The following is a 20,896-nucleotide window of genomic DNA, read 5'->3' on the forward strand; positions in this document are numbered from 1 at the left end:
TCTCTCTCTCTCTCTCTCTCATGATGTCAAATTATCCTGCGCGAGAGCGCGTTCTTGAAGTTCAAAGGGAAAAGCGCGTGTTTTCGCGGCAATTGCGTCACCCAATTCGCGTCATTTGCATCGCCCCATGCTAGGACGCGTGTGGATGCGTCTTTGCATTGCTTATATATGTAATCTGCTCGCGCAAATCCTTTATCTTGTTCCCTTGCTTCACGTTTTTTCCCCTTTATTCTGCCCCAGACGGATAGCTTTGTTTTAAATCAATGGTGGGCATATAATATGCGCATCGTTACCAAATCACTCTTCTGCGTCATCCACGCGGCCGTTTCTAAATTTGAAGGCTGCAACCTCCGGATGTCGCACATGCGCGCTGCATACGTCATCAAGCCTGATTTATTTAAGTTAAATAAGCATTTCATTTGCAAGTCATAATCATAATATAACAATTAACCATTAACTAAGAATAATAGTCAACATTATAATTGTTAATATTCTGAAATACGTTTTTATGACGCATATGCAGCCTACAAATGTGACCTCTGAAGGCTGCAGCCTTCGGATTGAGAAACTGCCTGCATGTTGTCCGAGTATATCACTGATTTAAGAAATCATTAAGTATTTTTAAAAACCCGCATAAATTCGGAAGTTTGCAAATTATTTAAATTTTAGCGTCTTGTTTTCATTAAACATAATAATAATTTTTCTTTGATATAATGGTTTTAAATAATTCTGAGATCAAGGGGGCCCTCTAGTGGTGCGGGGCCCTATGCAAATTGCGTAGTTTGCGTATAGGAAAGACCGGCACTGGTGTTAAAACTGATAACTCAGAACAATTGAAATGTTAGTCTTTCACTAAATGTGATTTTAATATTATAACAGTAAAATCATGAAGTTAAACGTGCAGTGTGTAAATTTTAACGGCATCTAGTGGTGATGTCACGAAATGCAACCAATGCCTTATTACACTGCTCACCCCTCGCTTTTGAAACACATAGAGAAGCTACGGAGCCGCCACCAGACAAACATTTCATCTTCGGAGACAACTTAGTAAAAAAATTGTCCGTTAAGGGCTTCTGTAGAAAAATGGCGGAACAAAATGGTGACTTCCATGTAAGGGGACCCTAGGTGTATGTAGATAAAAAGGTCTCGTTCTAAGGTAATAAACACATACCGGTTCATTATGAAAGGTCTTTATACACCCCTGAAATATATAGTTTTGTATATCATTTTGCATTTCTGTCAAGAGATCCTTCTAAAATTTGAACAGATTTAAATGTAAACAGAGTTCTATTAATAGTAGACTTAGTTAAAGAGTAATCATCTTCTGTGTTTTCTGTGAGTGCAAATGTCAGCCAGTGATTGATCCTCTTCTGCCATCTAGTGGACATAACGGAAAATTGCACCTAAAAACCACAATAAGGAATTTGAGTATAGTCATGTTCATGTCCTTTAATCGAGTACCATGAAGGCTTTCTGTTTTAATTAGGTAAATAAAGTGAGGTATGCAGGTAATTAAACCGTATATATTTTTATGGACAAAAGGAGCATATACACAAACATGCTCTGCACATTTTGTATGTTTCTCTCATCTGAAACAGTCATTTTAGTTCATAAAGATCTATTCTGTAGGTCTTACTAAATGGTTGCTTGTTAAAATCTTTTAGACTATTTTTTCTAACAAAAGTATATGTTCTTATAGAACATATATATTCTTTGACATATATATTATGTGCAAACATAGAAGTATTTCAGATGACAGCCTCTGTCATATTATAGTAGGCCTAAAAATAGTACTAAAGCTCTACATTTTTTTTTATATTTAACAACTGGCTATTCCCATACATAACTGATCAAAATGTGTTGTTTATATCAAATTGAGTTAATAACAAATATGGTGTCATTAAGGAAATGTCAGTAAGATTGGCTATTAAGCACTTATTTGTGTTCACACATGTGCTGTGCTAGAGTAAGTTTTCAGTCAATCATTTACATTTAAAGCAACCAATTGTATCAGAATACTAAAGCTACTGATAACCAAATATATATTCTCTTTATGTTTGATTATTAGTTATTATTTCTAATGTTGGCCTATAATTGTTCTTTAAGGATCCACATATTAACAGCAATCTTTTTCATACCGTCAGGATTTTAAGAATTCTAAGACAACATTTGAAGCTTTATAACTTTATTGGGTTGTTTCCCACAGGTTTAAATTGATGCATGACTAGCCATTAGTTATTTAAAAACATTTAGGTACTTTTTACAAACAAACCTTATAAAAACATTACTGGTGTACATCTTAAGACAAAACTATGGCCCTGATATATTTAAAGGTAGGCCAGTGTAAGCTATTTTCAAGTAAGACAACTAAAACTTAAGCCTAAATTTTAGTCTGGAACTACACTTAAACCAATGGTCATTAACATTAATCTCTAAGACTAGTATTCAAAGTTAGTAATACATTTTTACCTTTTTGATTGAAAATAACTGTTTTAATTATCATGTGAAAAAATATTTAAATTATTTAAATTATATTTAAATCCAAATAGTAAGACTGATTAGCCCTAACTAACTACTAGTTATTTAGACTAGTCCTTAAAGTCTTAATTATATTTTTTATATTATATAGTTTTTTTTAAATAACATTACTAAAATAGTATGTATCATTTTTTATTACGAGTTGAATTTGAATCCTGAGCAGTTTTAACCTAATGTTACTATAACAACAACTCTAGGATGAGCTTCGAAGAACCAAATAATTCAACATGAAGCTAAATTGTCAACAATGAAATCCAGCTAACCGAGTAATCTACGTATGAACAACGGACCCAGCAGTGAAAGCTTTTAACAACTATAGTGTATACAGCTCTTGCTTTAGAAGTCCCACAATCAGTTATAAAAGAGGTGGATATTATTTTGTTTAATTTCATATGGAAGAACAGACCGCACTACATTAAAAAGTCAATTCTATGCAATCCAGTTGAGGAAGGAGTTTAAAATGTACTAGATTTTAATACTGCTAACTGTGTTTTTTTTAAATAAGTGGATAAAAAGTTACTGAAGTTGCAAAGGTAGTATATGGAACATCATACCAGAAATGATTTTTAAGAAATTGGGTGGTTTGGAATTTTTTTGCGATACAATTTTGATATAAACTTTTCTCCACATAGATCTGTTATTTGGAATAACAAGAATATTCTATACAAAAACAAATCCTTATTTTATAGAAATTGGTATGATAATAAAATAATATTAGTGAGGCAGTTATTTAAAGATGATGGTCACCTCTTTAATTATTGTGAATTCCTCAATCACTATAAGATTCCAGTAACTGCTAAGGAATTTGCAGTTGTATTTGATGCCATACCTAGTGGACTTATTCAACTATTTCAATGTTATACATCTTATGATTGTAACTCCTTACATAATACTCAGTTATGTATCAATGGAGTAAATATTCTAGAAAAAAAATTAATAACTTTTTTATAGGAACACTATGTAGAAATGAATATTTGCCTAGATGTAAACCATACTGGAACTCCTTATATAGTCAACGTGTATGGAAAGAGGTTTGTAGTTTATCACATAAATACTGTCTCATGAATAAGGTTAAAGAAATTACTTATAAATTGGTTCATTTAATTTATCCAGTGAAACAAGTAGTCTTCAGATTCTAAAGAGATATAGAATTTACTTGTATTTTTTGCAATTTGGAAGTAGAATCCATAAAATATTTATTTTATCCATGTATAATTACTTAATCTTTTTGGATTGATGTGGAATACTTGATATTTAAACTCACAAAATATAAATTCAGTTATCTGGTAAGGATATATTTTTGTATTATAAAAGTAACTGTGTGGAGAAAGACTTGTTAATCAACTTAATGATTATATATGGAAAATTTCACATCCATAAACAAAAATGGGCAAATAATAAACCCAATAGCATTTTATTTAGAACGGATTTAAGAAATTATTTTGAAACTATTAAAAGTCTAAAAAATAAAAAAGCAAAGCAAATATATAACATTTTTTTAAACCTTTTCTTTTATTGAATTATTGTAGAATATCCCCATGTTGTTGTTAATTTATTTATTATTTGTTTTATTTTATTTGATCCATTGTTATGTTGAATGTTAAATAAGCACATTGTAAACCTCTTGTATGTATGCAATGTTTTTGATCTTGAAATGAATAATAAAAAAAGCTTTTAACAACTACCCAATTATTAATCCTCTACTGCCATCTAGTGGATAAAATGTCAAAGTTTGGATTTTAATGTTGGTCTAACTCTAATCTGCAGTTCAACCTTTAAACAAGTTTTAATTTAAACTATTTCATGTTAATATTATAGTAGTGAGTTTGTAAAATTAATATATATATAGAAATTATTCATATTTTAATTTGATAACAGAAGTGGAGATAATTAGATTTTATTTCAAGTTAATAGACACATTTGTCATTTAATACTATTGTTTTTTTAAAAAAAAAACAGTTTTAATACATTTTGATGATTTGATTATAAAATAAAAAAAATATAAGATAGGTTATAAAAGTAAGATAGATGATAAAACATGTAAAGTCAGTATAGAGTAAGATTTCTACTTCTTAGTTTTCATATTTCTATTCAGAAAGAAACCACCCTGCTGAAAAAAACAATAAAACCATTACAGAAAATTTTAATTGTTTCCATTAAAATACCAATAGGAACCATTAGCTTTCACCATTAAAACCACTACACTATAGTGTATTTTGGGCCATATTCTATTAGAAACAATACATAGAACCAACAAAACCAATACATAGAACCAATAAAACCAATACATACCATTAGAGACCAACAAAGACAAAACAAGTTTTTTTAGCAGGGCAAAGGTCAATTCCTACACAAGCATTATGTCAATACATCACCTTAATTACATAAATTTGTTTGCTTGTTTAAATATTTTAGACTATTTTTTAACAAAAGTAATTGTTCTTATAGAACATATATTCTTTGACGTACGTTTGCACACAATATCTATAAGTATTTCAGATGACAGACTCTGTCATATTATAGTAGGCCTAAAATTAGTACTAAAGTACATATTTTTATATTTAACCACTGGATATGCACATACATAACTGATCCAGATGTGTTGTTTATATCAAATGGAGTTAATAACAAATATGGTGTCATTAAGCAGATGTCAGTCAGATTTGCTATCAAGCACTAATTTGTGTTCACACATGTGTTGTGCTAGAGTAAGTTTTCAATAAATCATTTACATTTAAAACAACCAATTGTATCATAACATTACAATTTCATTGCAATAATTATATAAACAATTATTAAAAACTTTATAAGACACATCATGACATGTTTATGTCATGGAAAATAGATTAGAATACTAAAGCTACTGATAACCAAATATATGAAGAGTTTGGTTCCAAAACGCAATAAACGCCATTTTTGAAAAAAATGAGTTACTGCCAGAATCAGTATTATATCAGGTCAGTATTATAAAGTAAATTCTTAATTTTATGCAAAATCCAATTTCCGCAGTGTTATTCTGTCATCTTTTCTCCCTTTTTTCCCAAAATGCAATAAACGCCACTCCCCCTTTTCTACAGAATGCCATAAATCCACTCCTCCACAGATTACAGCGCACCGTTTTACCGCAATGTAAACAAAGAATGGCGGCGCGCTGAGTACACGGAATCCTAGTTTTCCTCATCTACTATGTACTTCGTGATCACCAAACAAACAAAAACAAAATAATACTTTAATAGCATTGATAAACCTGTGATGGTTTTCTGTGACGGGAAAGAAACGTAAGCCATCAACATCTAATAATTTACGCAGAGGAACTCGGGAGACCGGTGCTTGTTTGGCCGGGCTGACAGCATCAAGTTACTGTCATGATAACACATTGACCCCAGCGGATCTTATGAAAAACTTTCCATAATTTTACTCAAAGTCAACGAAAATCGAGCAGGACCAAAACATTTTACAGCTGATCGCTTTGAAAAACGTTAAGCGAGGAGGTCAAGTATAACCGATGACTTCTTAATATCACAAAGTAAGTGTTTTGAATAATGACAATAATGTTTATATTTTTAATTAGTGTGTACAACTAGTCAACTAAATGAATATAACATGGCAAAGATGAATGCACATTTATATAGGCGATTGATTCAATAGATTTATAGCATTTTTAATAAAAACTTGTCATGGATTTATTGCATTTTGTGGAAAAAATAATCCGTTTTTATAATAAATCTTTGAAAATCAAGTTATGGATTTGAATTTTTTATGTTTTTATAACCTAAAGATGCTATGTGAAAGTTTGTAACAGAAAATAGTGGTTTTCATCTTGTCACTTTCTTGGTATAGAAAACACGTTTTTACCGAAATTTGTCAAAATGGATTTATTGCGTTTTGGAACCAAACTCTTCATATATTCTCTTTATGTATGATTATTAGTTATTATTTCTAATGTTGGCCTGTTCTTTAAGGATCCACATATTTACAGCAATCCTTTTCATACCTTTAGGATTTGAAGAATTCTAAGACAACATTTGAAGCTTTATAACTTTATTGGGTTGTTTTCCACAGGTTTAAATTGTAAGACTAGTCCTTAAAATACAGTCTTAACTGAATGGCTACTTTATGTTTATTCAACCAGCCCTAGTCTTGGAAAGACATATATTGTCTGATCTTAATAAAACTATTAATATTTTGTCATAAGCTTCACATTACTAGTTAATTAGTTATATATACAACGGCAAAAGTTTATCTTATGTTTCATATTGATATTTGCCCAGATAGTACAGCAAATTCACAAAATTGTTTTTCATATAAACATAGAGCAGTACTTTCAACTCAGCGAAATGCAGTGGTTTCTCGAGACCCAATGCTCGGCACATTTTGTATGATTATCTCATCTGACACAATCAGTTCAGTTCATACAAATCTCTACTGATGATTAAAGTAGATTTGTTTAAAATAGAAGACTTTTGTATATGTGCAGATCAGTGGGCCTCCAGGAATAATTTTGAGAATCACTGATCTAGGGGACAGTTAACGTAACACCCGTTGTTCTAGATGCAAATATTTCCGGAATGATGAGCCAAAAATCCTCACAGACACTTGAGAACATAAGACAAACAGGCCCATCAGTTTAGTTGTAATCGCACACCATTACGCTGGACTCGTACATGGTTAATGCTGGCTGACTGTTGGTCGGCATGTTTTCTAAGATATGTAATTATCATAATAGACCCTTATAAGAATCTGAAATCAGATGTTATGTGCAAAATAACAAGTAGGTCATACAAATATTTATGTGTCGTATACATATGCCATAGTCATTGTTCTTTGTTCTTAGGTTATAGCGCCACCTAGTGGACAATCTCTGAAATTTTTTGCATGTGACCTCGGCCTAGGTCTATACATATGTGTACCAAGTTTCGTGTTGATATCGCATTCCTATCATAAATGATAGCCATTGTAGTATTTGTGGCCCCGCCTCTTCGTACTTTTGACCGTGGTGTTGCGACCACGAGTGCAAAGTTCAACTTTTTTTTGATAATTATTGATATCCAGTGTCTAAGGAATGTTCTAGCACTTGATTGGTTCAGATCGCTCAAAAAACCTAGGACTAGTTCGCAAAAGTAGGTTTCAAAGAAAATGATGAATATCTAATAAACGATTCGACTGAGACAAGTGCTTCTTGAGGAAAAGTTATTCATTGTAAGTACCTCTATTAAATGATATGAAGATCTTGTTGATATCTGAAACACTGCATAATACACAATCACTTAAACACCGCAAAAACGTGATAGCGCCTCCCGGAGGCCCAATTTTTTCTTACTCTGCACAGACCTTCATGGCCAAGAGACAAACAGGCCCACCGCGTTTCGTTTCGATCGGGCTCCGTTAACCCTGTCTAATAGCTGCTTTTTCTTGATTGGCCGATGGCGGCCATGTATTTTTGACCTACGCGAAATTCCTTTTAGACGTTGATAGAACCCTAGACCAAGAGCAACCATGCCAAATTTCAAGTTGATCGGTCCCATATTTTTGTAGTTACAGCCCTTCAAAGTTGAGGTGGTGTTATAGCGCCAACTAGTGGTCAAACGCCGCAATTTTTTTCACGTGTCCCCAGAATAGTCCCCTGTATGTGTGTACCAAATTTGGTTTCGATACCTCTTTTCATTACCAAGTTATAGCCATTTAAGTCCAAGAGGCTCCGCCTATTAGGGTCGTTTGGGCGTGGCTTGACGACGGCGAGTCTAAAGTTCAACTTTTTTTTGATAACTTTTTATATTCACACTCCAAGGAATATTACAGCACTGGAACGGTTCCGATCGGACGAAAAACCTAGGACTAGTTCGTTTTTATTTTTTTCGACAAAATCGAAAATAGCGAAAAAATTTTAATGACGGAAATGAAATCGGAGATATACGTTTTGTTCGTCTTGACGCAAGGATTCCAGTGATATAAGACACTTGACATTTGGACAAGATTTGTGGGAGTTATGAGCATCAACGCGTTTGTTATCGCTATAGCGCCACCTATAGGCCAATCGGGTTGATTCTCTGTCAACCTCTCCCCAAATGGGGTCCTACCATTTGGCCAAGTTTCAAGTCTCTAGGCCTTACGGTTTGGTCTGCACATTCCGTTTTACGGCAGAATAATAATAACTAATAAAAATCTGAGCAATTACAATAGGGTTTCAGCCCTACGGGCTTGAACCCCTAATAAAAATCTGAGCAATTACAATAGGGTTTCAGCCCTACGGGCTTGAACCCCTAAATATAGCTGCAAGCAGCGATTAGCGCGGTTCAAGCGATCTGGGACCTTAAAGGGGTCATAGCGTGAAAATCTGACTTTTTCCATGTGTAAGTGCTATAATTGGATCCCCAGTGCTTATATCAACCTAGAAAACATGAAAAAGATAAAAAATAAAATAATCGAGAGCACAATTGAGTTTCAATTACACAAAACCACCATCATTGTGATCAGTGTTTGCATTTCATCCGCTCATTTGCATTTTAAATGAAACACCCAAAAACGGCACACTTTTGCTCAGGCCTACAAAGTGTCAATTTTAACATGCTATAATAAATTAGCTGTGGAGTATTTTCAGCTAACACTTCACATACACACTCTGGGGACACCAACGATTCATTTTACATCTTAAAAAAACTCATAATATGACCCTTTAAGACCTTTAAGGGCATGCCTGTTTAGATTTGCTGCATTGTTATCAAATATACTTAGAATATGAAATACTAACATGTTACCAATTAGGTAAATTAGGTAAAAGAGAAAATGATGTGGTGCATGCCGTTGCAAGATTTGCCACACAAAATGTTTCAAAAATTGTTAACATGAGACAAAACAGCCCACCACAATTTCTCTATGATGTTCTAATATAGAGATATAAGTCTCACAGGGCTAACCTATAACACAGCAATGATTTAGAATAAGCTAACACACATACATGCATTTACACACAGAAGCAGAAATGGCAGAGTTAGGAAATAAGACTTTGAAATAAATGAACAATCTCCATATGCTTGATGTCCTTCAAGAGTTCATCAACCTATTTAAATGTTTCGCCTTTGTCAGAATGTCGCTTGACTGTAAAAACAGATACCGTCAGAATGATTGATAAAATGTTTTTTTAAAGCTCACGTAACACACGCTGTTTCTGCATTTCTGATATCAATCTGGAGTACCTATAGAGTAGTATGACATCCTTTATATCTCTGAAGAGTCTTTAGTTTAATCAGATTTATAAAAGAAAGATTAGCTTTACCGAATCTTTCCGATAACGTACGAAAAAATGAAAAAGGAGGAGTTATAACACGGGAGGAGCGAGTACGAGTCATACAACACTATACAACACTGTTTTAACTTATGATTCACTACATGTTCGTGTCATTTATATAATATACACGCGCCTATTTCCAACATAAGACAGAAGTCTTACTTACCACGTGTAACTCGTCATGACCCGGTTCTGAAAATCCACCGCATCAAACACACACGCAAAACTCCGCTGCTAATCTGGATAATAAACTATATCCATTGTTTCCATAAGGCTGGATGTCTTCTCCTTACATCCAAAAACACACTTCTTGTTGTGCCATTGTTGACTTTTGAAATTAAACGAAGCTGAGTGGCGTGATAAGCTGTTAGCAAGCTCTAGCGTCTCCCGCTGACTGACGGCTGGGCGGGGTTTTCCTGGGGAAGTTTTCCGGCGGAAGCCCATATAAAGAAGTGATACGTATCGAAAACCCCTGAAACGTCAGTTAGAACCATAATCGAAAAAAATTAGCCGAAACTTGTACGAACCCTGGCGAAGTGCATTCGGCACAGAAATACTCTGAAACACGCCCAACTGCATTTTTGACACTTTGCCTACGTTTAGCATGAGGAAACAACTCTATAACTGTGTTAATAAGTCAGAATGCTTGAAATACCATTAAACCCCCCCTTTATTTAACATAATAATAAATGACTTCATAAAGTTAAATCATGTATCCATTGATGAAACATGAACACAATTTCATTGGGTATACATTTTTGAATAATAAATAATAATTTTACAATTAATTTAACATAAAATTAGTAGTGAATATTGTAAAGGAAAAAAGATAGACACATTTTTAATTCAAATCCTAATAAGCATGCTCTTAAGTATGTTAATGAGGGTCTGTGTTTCACACAGAGAGTATATAAGAGAATACTGATTTTTGGATTTGGAAACAATAAAGCAATGTTACATATTTTAATAGAAACATTTTTAGGCTGTCATGTTAAATTGTCAAATAGTGGTATAGCTCTGCAATCATTGGCATGTGATTTTAGGGTGGGCTAATAAATAACTTATCCAGATATGTTTTCAATATCAAATTGTGTCAATAACAAATGTCATGTCATTTAGAAGATTTGCAGCATATTTGCTGGTGAGCATTTGACTGTGTTCACTTTCATAAAGTGCAACTATTTAGTTGGGTTCTAGCAGGTCATGTATGTGAATAATAACCAATTGCATAATTACATGAAGTTTTGGGTGCAATATTTTAAAAAGAACGTATAAAAATGTAACTATATTATACATCATGTCAGGACACGTTTATGTCATGGAAGGTAGAATAGAATACTAATGCTACTGATGTAAATACAGCCAGACATATATCCTCTTGATAGCAGCAATTCATTTCTGATGATGCTCAGAGTTTTGGGTAAAATGGAAAACTTTAATCCATATCTTTATGATTTCCTATAAACATGCGTGCTGCAATTCAGTCGTACAAATGACACCTATACCACTGTGTGACATCACATGAAATCTTTGCATACAACAGCAGGTATTCAAATTCATTACATTTTGTATTTGATATATCTTTACACACAAAGGACAGAAAAAATGTACTATACTGATTTTATTGTTGACTGAAAACCCTAGGAGTAATTTTGAAAAGTTGTTTTTGTAATTCAAACTTAAACAACTAAAGGAATAAGACTTACAATTGGTGATCACAATTTGGCATTTATATTGTCTCACAGACTACAGGAAATTGTACTGCATTGTCTTTACTGTTGTTGAGTAAAAAACCAAGTATTAGTTACCAAAATAGTTTTTTCATATAAACATAAACATCTAGAGCAGTGTTTCTCTACTCCATTTCTGGTGGACCACTGCTCTGCACATTTTGAATGTTTCTCTCATCTGACATAATCAGTTTAGTTCATAGAGATCTCTACTATTGTGCTAATTATTTGAAGCAGGTGTGTTGAGAACCACTGATCTAGAGAACTTTTACTTCACACACATTTTTTCAGAAAGATAAACCTGAAAGTAGATTTTATATGCAAATAACAATTACGTCAGACCAATACTTATATATCATATACATATGCTATAGACATTGTTCATTGTTCTCATGTTATAGCACCACCTAGTGGACAATCTCTGCCATTTTTTGCAGTTGCTATGAATATAAATGGCATCGACTTTACCATATATGGTGGCAGACAAGGCACAGTATGTTGCTAATTGTTTAGCCCTCTTTTGGGGCATCCTAAGTTGTTGTAGCCCTGATACAACCAGCATGTGTATATGGCCTAAAACACACACACACACACACACACACACACACACACACATTTATAAAAGCAAGCAGAAATCGCAATGTTGGACAATAAGACTTAATACTCACATACAACAATATACAAAGGAATAACATTGAGAACCACTGATCTAGGGGACAGTTAACGTAACACCCGTTGTTCTAGATGCAAATATTTCCGGAATGATGAGCCAAAAATCCTCACAGACACTTGAGAACATAAGACAAACAGGCCCATCAGTTTAGTTGTAATCACACACCATTACACTGGACTCGTACATGGTTAATGCTGGCTGGCTGTTGGTCTCATGGTTTCTAAGATATGTAATTATCCTAATAGACCCTTATAAGAATCTGAAAGCAGATGTTAAGTGCAAAATAACAAGTAGGTCAGACAAATATTTATGTGTCGTATACATATGCTATAGTCATCGTTCTTTGTTCTTAGGTTATAGCGCCACCTAGTGGACAATCTCTGCAATTTTTTGCATGTGACCTCGGCCTAGGTCTATACATATGTGTACCAAGTTTCGTGTTGATATCTGATTCTTATCATAAATGATAGCCATTTAAGTATTTGTTGCACCGCCTGTTCGTACTTTTAACCGTGGTGTTGCGACGAAAAGTGCAAAGTTCAACTTTTTTTTGATAATTATTGATATTCAGTGTCTAAGGAATATTCCAGCACTGGATTGGTTCAGATTGGTCAAAAAACCTAGGACTAGTTCGCAAAAGAAGGTTTAAAAGAAAATGCTGAATATCTAACAAACGATTCGACTGAGACAAATGCTTCTTGAGGAAAAGTTGTTCATTATAAGTACCTCTATTAAATGATATGAAGATCTTGTTGATATCTGAAACACTGCATAATACACAATCACTTAAACACTGAAAAAACGCGATAGCGCCTCCCGGAGGCCAAATTTTTTCTTACTCTGCACAGACCTTCATGGCCAAGAGACAAACAGGCCCAACGCGTTTCGTTTTGATCGGCCTCTGTTAACCCTGTCTAATAGCTGCTTTTTATTGATTGGCCGATGGCGGCCATGGTCTTTTAGCTACGCGAAATTCCTTTTAGACATAGATAGTACCCTAGACCAGGAGCACCGGTGCCAAATCTTAAGTTGATCGGTTCCATATTTCTCTGGTTACAGCCCTTCAAAGTTGAGGTGGTGTTATAGCGCCAACTAGTGGTCAAGCGATGCAATTTTTTTCACGTGACCCCAGAATAGTGCGCTGTATATGTGTACCAAATTTGGTTTCGATACCTCTTTCCAGTCCCAAGTTATAGTCATTTAAATCCAAGAAGCTCCGCCCATTGGGGGCGTTTGGGCGTGGCTTGACGACGACGAGTATAAAGTTCAACTTTTTTTGATAACTTTTTATATTCACACTCCAAGGAATATTACAGCACTGGAACGGTTCCCATCGGACAAAAAACCTAGGACTAGTTCATTTTTATTTTTTTCGACAAAATCGAAAATAGCGGAAAATTTTTAATGACGGAAATGAAATCGGAGATATACATTTTGTTCGTCTTGACGCAAGGAATCCAGGGATATAAGACACTTGAGATTAGGACAAGAATTGTGGAAGTTATGAGCATCAACGCGTTTGCCATCGCTATAGCGCCCCCCATAGGCCGATTGGGGTGACACTCTGTCAACTTCGCGCACGAATGAGACCTACCATTTGGCCAAGTCTCAAGTCTCTAGGCCTTACGGTTTGGTCTGCACGTTCCGTTTTACGGCAGAAGAAAAATAATAAATAGAATAATAAAAATCCATACAAATACAATAGGGTTTCAGCCCTACGGGCTTGAACCCCTAAATATAGCTGCAAGCAGCGATTACCGGGGTTCAAGCGATTTGGGAACTTAAGATCTTTAAAGGCATACATGTATATATTTGCTGCATTGTACAAAATAAATGATGAAAAATAAGCTACCAGACACACGTGTTCAAAGTTATCAGGAAAAAAGTTGCTATCATTCAGTGAAATGTCTCCCTCTCTTCTCACGGAACATTGACAAACAGAACAATGAAGGAAATGTTTGTGGTGCTTGCAGTGGCAAAACTCGGGTCACAAAACGATAAAATACTGTTAATGAGTCAAAAGAGCCGAACCCCATGTCTCTACGATGTTCTGATACAGAGATACAGCTCTTGCTAAATGATTGCTAGGGTATTCTCATTGGTTGCTAGGAAGTGAATTGCAATCCACCAATGATTATGCTCAAAGTCATGAAAGGAATAATCCATGATGATTCATGATTTTAGATGTAAGGTTGTAGTATTTTTAAGTGAAACTAACAAATAACCACTAGGTGGCGCTATGACAAACTCGTGCATGCAACCTCAGGTCATGACTGTGTTACTTGTAGCTAGTATCACGGCTTTTCAGTTTAGTATAGTGAAGAAACAGTTGTATGACCATTGGGCTCACTCAATGTCAAAGATTTTGTTCAATTATGAGGCCAACTAGTGGTGCAGGCATACATTTTTTTTGTATTGCCTCAGACTCTGCTCAGACATCAGCGTATCAAATTTGGTGAAAAAATGTTATTTCGTTGCAGACTTATAACCATTTATGTGTAAAAAACACCAAATTTGGAGGTAATTTTTCGTTTTTTGCAATTTTCGGCCATTTCTGATGGAAATTTTAACATAACGCCAATAGAGTTTTTTGTTCAGAAGGTAAAGTTAATTTCTTCCTATGGTTGTTTCGAGTCGATCGGAATAACCCTCGCGGAGTTATTCGCGCATGTTTTTTAAGAGCTATTTTGCTGTGCAGGGCTAACCGTTAGGCGAAAACTGGCATGTTTGGTATCGTTGGACTCGGCAACAATTCAAAACTCTAAGAAAAAAAGTCCCATGAAAATACGTTAAACTCAGCCTTAGTTATAAGCATTATTAGATTCGTCTGACCACTAGGTGGCGCTGTGACGAAACGATGAATGAAACCTCAGGCTGTGACTCTCATCACAAGTACCAAGTGTCGTGTTGATACTTCATTCCTGTCCCCAGTTATAGCCAATAAAGTCCAAATGGCTGCGCACACTACAGACGTTTGGGCGTGGCATGTTGACCGTGAGTCGAAAGTTCAATTTTTTTTTAATAATTATTGATATTCAAACTCCAAGGAACATTTTAGCACTGGAATGATTTCGATCGGGCGAAAAACCTAGGACTAGTTCGTTTTTATTTTTTTAGACAAAATCGAAAATAGCGGAAAATTTTTCATGACGGAAATGAAATCGGAGATATACATTTTGTTCGTCTTGATGCAAGGAATGCAGTAATATAAGACACTTGACATTTGGACAAGAATTGTGGGAGTTATGAGCATAAACGTGTTTACCATCGCTGTAGCGCCCCCCATAGGCCGATTGGGTTCATACTCTGTCAAGTTCGCGCACGAGTGAGACCTATCATTTGGCCAAGTCTCAAGTCTCTAGGCCTTACGGTTTGCTCTCCACGATCCGTTTTACGGCAGAAGAAAAATAATAAAAAGAAATATAGCTGCAAGCAGCAATTACCGGGGTTCAAGCGATTTGGGACATTAAGACCTTTAAAGGGCATGCCTGTGTAGATTTGCTGCATTGTACAAAATAAATGATGAAAAATAAGCTACCAGACACACGTGTTCAAAGTTATCAGCAAAAAAGGTGCTATCATTCAGTGAAATGTCTCCCTCTCTTCTCACGGAACATTGACAAACAGAACACTGAAGGAAATGTTTGTGGTGCTTGCAGTGGCAAAACTCGGGTCACAAAATGTTAAAATCGTGTTAATGAGTCAAAAGAGCCGAACCCCATATCTCTGCAATGTTCTGATTCAGAGATACAGCTCTTGATAAATGGTTGCTAGGGTATTCTCATTAGTTGTTAGGAAGTGAATTGCAATTCACCAATTATTATACTCAAAGCCATGAAAGGCATAATCCATGATGACTCATGATTTTAGATGTAAGGTTGCAGTATTTTTAGGTGAAAAAAACAAATAACCACTAGGTGGCGCTATGACAGACTCGTGCATGCAACCTCAGGTCATGACTGTGTTACTTGTAGCTAGAATCACGGCTATTCACTTTAGTTTAGTAAAGAAACAGTTGTATGACCATTGGGCTTACTCAATGTCAAAGATTTTGTTCAATTATGAGGCCAACTAGTGGTGCAGGCATACAATTTTTTTTGTATTGCCTCAGACTCTGCTCAGACATCAGCGTATCAAATTTGGTGAAAAAATGTCATTTCGTTGCAGAGTTATAAGCATTTATATCTAAAAAACACAAAAAATGAATGTAATTTTTCGTTTTTTGCAATTTTCGGCCATTTCTGATGGAAATTTTAACATAACACCAATAGAACTTTTTGTTCAGAAGTTCAAGTTAATTTCTTCCTATTGTTATTTCGAGTCGATCGGAATAACCCTCGCGGAGTTATTCGCGCATGTTTTTTAAGCGCTATTTTGCTGTGCAGGGCTAACCGTAAGGCGAAACCTGGCATGTTTGGTATCGTTGGACTCGGCAACAATTCAAAACTCTTAGTAAAAAAGTCCCATGAAAATACGTCAAACTCAGCCTAAGTTATAAGCATTTACATGATTTGTCTGGCCACTAGATGGCGCTGTGACGAAACGAGGCACGCAACCTCAAGCCATGACTGGCATCACAAATACCGAGTGTCGTGTTGATACTTCATTTCTGTCCCCAGTTATAGCCAAAAAAGTCCAATTGGCTGCGCACACTTCAGACGTTTGGGCTTGGCATATCGACCGTGAGTCGAAAGTTCAACTTTTTTTTAATAATTATTGATATTCGAACTCCAAGGAACATTTTAGCACTGGAACGATTCTGATCGAGCGAAAAACCTAGGACTAGTTCGTTTTTATTTTTTTCGACAAAATCGAATATAGCGGAAAATTTTTAATGACAGAAATGAAATCGGAGATATGTTCGTCTTGACGCAAGGAATCCAGGGAAATAAGACACTTGACATTTGGACAAGAATTGTGGGAGTTATGAGCATCAACGCGTTTGCCATCGCTGTAGCGCCCCCCATAGGCCGATTGGGTTCATACTCTGTCAAGTTCGCGCACGAATGAGACCTATCATTTGGCCAAGTCTCAAGTCTCTAGGCCTTACGGTTTGGTCTGCACGATCCGTTTTACGGCAGAAGAAAAATAATAAATAGATACAGCTCTCATGTGTTACATCTAGCTAGTATCACTGCTATTCACTTTAGTATAGTGAAGAACCAGTTGTATGAGCATTGGGCTTACTCGATGTCAAAGGTTTTGTTCAATTATGAGGCCAACTAGTGGTGCAGGCATACAATTTTTATTGTATTGCCTCAGACTCTGCTCAGACATCAGCGTATCAAATTTGGTGAAAAAATGTCATTTCGTTGCAGAGTTATAACCATTTATGTGCAAAAAACACAAAATTTGGAGGTAATTTTTTGTTTTTTGCAATTTTCGGCCATTTCTGATGGAAATTTTAACATAACGCCAATAGAGATTTTTGTTCAGAAGGTAAAGTTAATTTCTTCCTATGGTCTTTTCGAGTCGATTGGAATAACCCTCGCGGAGTTATTCGCGCGTGTTTTTTAAGCGCTATTTTGCTGCGCAGGGCTAACCGTAAGGCCAAACCTGGCATGTTTGGTATCGTTGGACTCGGCAACAATTCAAAACTCTAAGGAAAAAAGTCCCATGAAAATATGTCAAACTCAGCCTAAGTTATAAGCATTTAAATGATTCGTCTGACCACTAGGTGGCGCTGTGACGAGACGAGGCACGCAACCTCATGCCATGACTCTCATCACAAGTACGAAGTATCGTGTTGATACTTAATTTCTGTCCCCAGTTATAGCCAATAAAGTCCAAGTGGCTGGGCACACTTCAGACGTTTGGGCGTGGCATGTCGACCCTGAATCGAAAGTTCAACTTTTTTTTGATAACTTTTTATATTCACACTCCAAGGAATATTACAGCACTGGAACGGTTCCGATCGGACAAAAAACCTAGGACTAGTTCGTTTTTATTTTTTTCGACAAAATCGAAAATAGCGGAAAATTTTTAATGACGGAAATGAAATCGGAGATATACATTTTGTTCGTCTTGACGCAAGGAATCCAGGGATATAAGACACTTGACATTAGGACAAGAATTGTGGAAGTTATGAGCATCAACGCGTTTGCCATCGCTATAGCGCCCCCCATAGGCCGATTGGGGTGACACTCTGTCAACTTCGCGCACGAATGAGACCTACCATTTGGCCAAGTCTCAAGTCTCTAGGCCTTACGGTTTGGTCTGCACAATCCGTTTTACGGCAGAAGAAAAATAATAAATAGAAGAATAAAAATCCATACAAATACAATAGGGTTTCAGCCCTACGGGCTTGAACCCCTAATAAAAATCCATACAAATACAATAGGGTTTCAGCCCTTCGGGCTTGAACCCCTAAATATAGCTGCAAGCAGCAATTGCCGGGTTTCGAGCATTAAAGCACGTCAAAAACGTCAGACGTCGATTACCAGGCTGAGGAGTTGCACCCGAATACAGACACAATGAATGATAGACCACCTCGCTCCAGAAAAACGAAAGAGATGGTCAAAAACGGATCATACAGACTATTTATGCTTACACACATGTGCACCTATAAGACAAACATTTAATGTCCTTAATGTTAAGTTATAAGGATAATTTGTTAACGAGAATAAGTTATTCAGATTTATACGGAAACATACAATTCAGAAATGGCTGTGTTTAGTTTAACTAAAAGGCCATTGAGTCGTGGTATGGTCATCAATGGTTCAAACAGACTGCGGACGTGCATATACGACACAAACAGCAGCGCAGCAGACCGCAAAGACTTACAGTGGACAGCACATCAAAGATGTCAGACGTCGTCGACCAGGCTGATCCAGCATCCACAAAAACGAAAGAGATGGTCAGAAACAGTTCATACAGACTATGTATGCTTAAACACACGTGCACCTATAGGACAAACATGTCACGTGCTTAATGTGAAGTCATTCGCCTGGGTTCAAGCGATTTGGGATCTTATGACCTTTAAGGGCATGCCTGAGTAGATTTGCTGCATTGTACAAAATAAATGATGAAAAGTAAGCTACCAGACACACTTGTTCATAGTTGTCGTCATAGCCGAACCCCATGTCTCTAAGATGTTCTGATACTGAGATACAGCTCTTGCTAAATGGTTGCTAGGGTATTCTCATTGGTTGCTAGGGAGTGAACTGCAATCCACCAATGATTACACTCAAAGCCATGAAAGGCACAATCTATGATGACTCATGATTTTAGATGTAAGGTTGCAGTATTTTTAAGTGAAAATAACAAATAACCACTAGGTGGCGCTATGTCAAACTCGTGCATGTAACCTCGGGTCATGACTGTGTTACATGTAGCTAGTATCATGGCTATTCACTTTAGTTTAGTGAAGAAACAATTGTATGACCATTAGTCTTACTCAATGTCAAAGGTTTTGTTCAATTATGAGGCCAACTAGTGGTGTAGGCAAACAATTTTCTTTGTATTGCCTCAGACTCTGCTCAGACATCAGCATATCAAATCTGGTAGAAAAATGTCATTTCATAGCGGAGTTATAACCATTTATGTGTAGAAAACACAAAAAATGAATGTAATTTTTCGTTTTTTGCAATTTTCGGCCATTTCTGATGGAAATTTTAACATAACGCCAATAGAGTTTTTTGTTCAGAAGGTAAAGTTAATTTCTTCCTATGGTGTTTTCGAGTCGATCGGAATAACCCTCGCGGAGTTATTCACGCATGTTTTGTAAGCACAGTTTTTGCAGTGCAGAACTAACCGTAAGGCAAAACCTGGTATGTTTGGTATCGTAGGACTTGGAAACAATTCAGGATGATAAAAAAAACAACTCCCATGAAAATCTCTTGACCACAGATAAAATTATAGGCGTGAAAGTTGTAACCATTGCATAATCACAGTATTTAGTGCCATTTTCCCCGTTATAGCGCCATCTAGTGTCCGATCGGCGAGCTTTTTATATCACGGCCTTAGACCGATGGCCTACAAATATGATTCAAGCCCCGTGATGATATCTCAAACGACTCTCGAGTTATGGCTGTTTTAATGTTTTAAGCTCCGCCCAGTTTGGTTTTTGGCCACTCCTTGCGTGATTGAATGTAAATTTCAATTTTTTTTTTGATAATTATTTATAGTCACACTCCACAGAATCAATCAGCCTTGGTTAGGTTCAGATCGGGCGAAAAACCAAGGACTAGTTCGCAAAAGTATGTTTGAACGTTATCGCCAATAACTCAAAAACCATTTGATTGACAGCAACGCTTCCAGAGGCAAAGTTTTTCATCATGAGCCGATCTATCATATGATGTCATGTTTGTTTGTGTACGTCAAATGTCACGTGATACAGGCACCGAAATATGGTATTACGCCCCCTAGTGGCCAAATGACACCAAAATTCTTACAGGCCTTCAGGAGCAGTACACAAAGAAGCACAGTGCGTTTCGTTCCGATCGACCTTTGTTAACCCTGTCAAATCAGTCCTCAACCTTCATTGGCCGACGACGGCCATGTTTTTGAAGATACGCCAATGTCCTTCTAGACCCTCATGGTACATTGCACAAAGACATACAATACAAAATATTAAGTGTATCGGGCTAACGGTTGTGTAGTAATAGCCATTCCCGATCTCAAGCCTGTTACAGCGCCACCTAGTGGCCAAAATCCGCATCTTTTTTACTG

This window comes from Misgurnus anguillicaudatus, chromosome 18 (genome assembly GCF_027580225.2).
Source record: "Misgurnus anguillicaudatus chromosome 18, ASM2758022v2, whole genome shotgun sequence".
NCBI classification, from domain to species: Eukaryota; Metazoa; Chordata; class Actinopteri; order Cypriniformes; family Cobitidae; genus Misgurnus; species Misgurnus anguillicaudatus.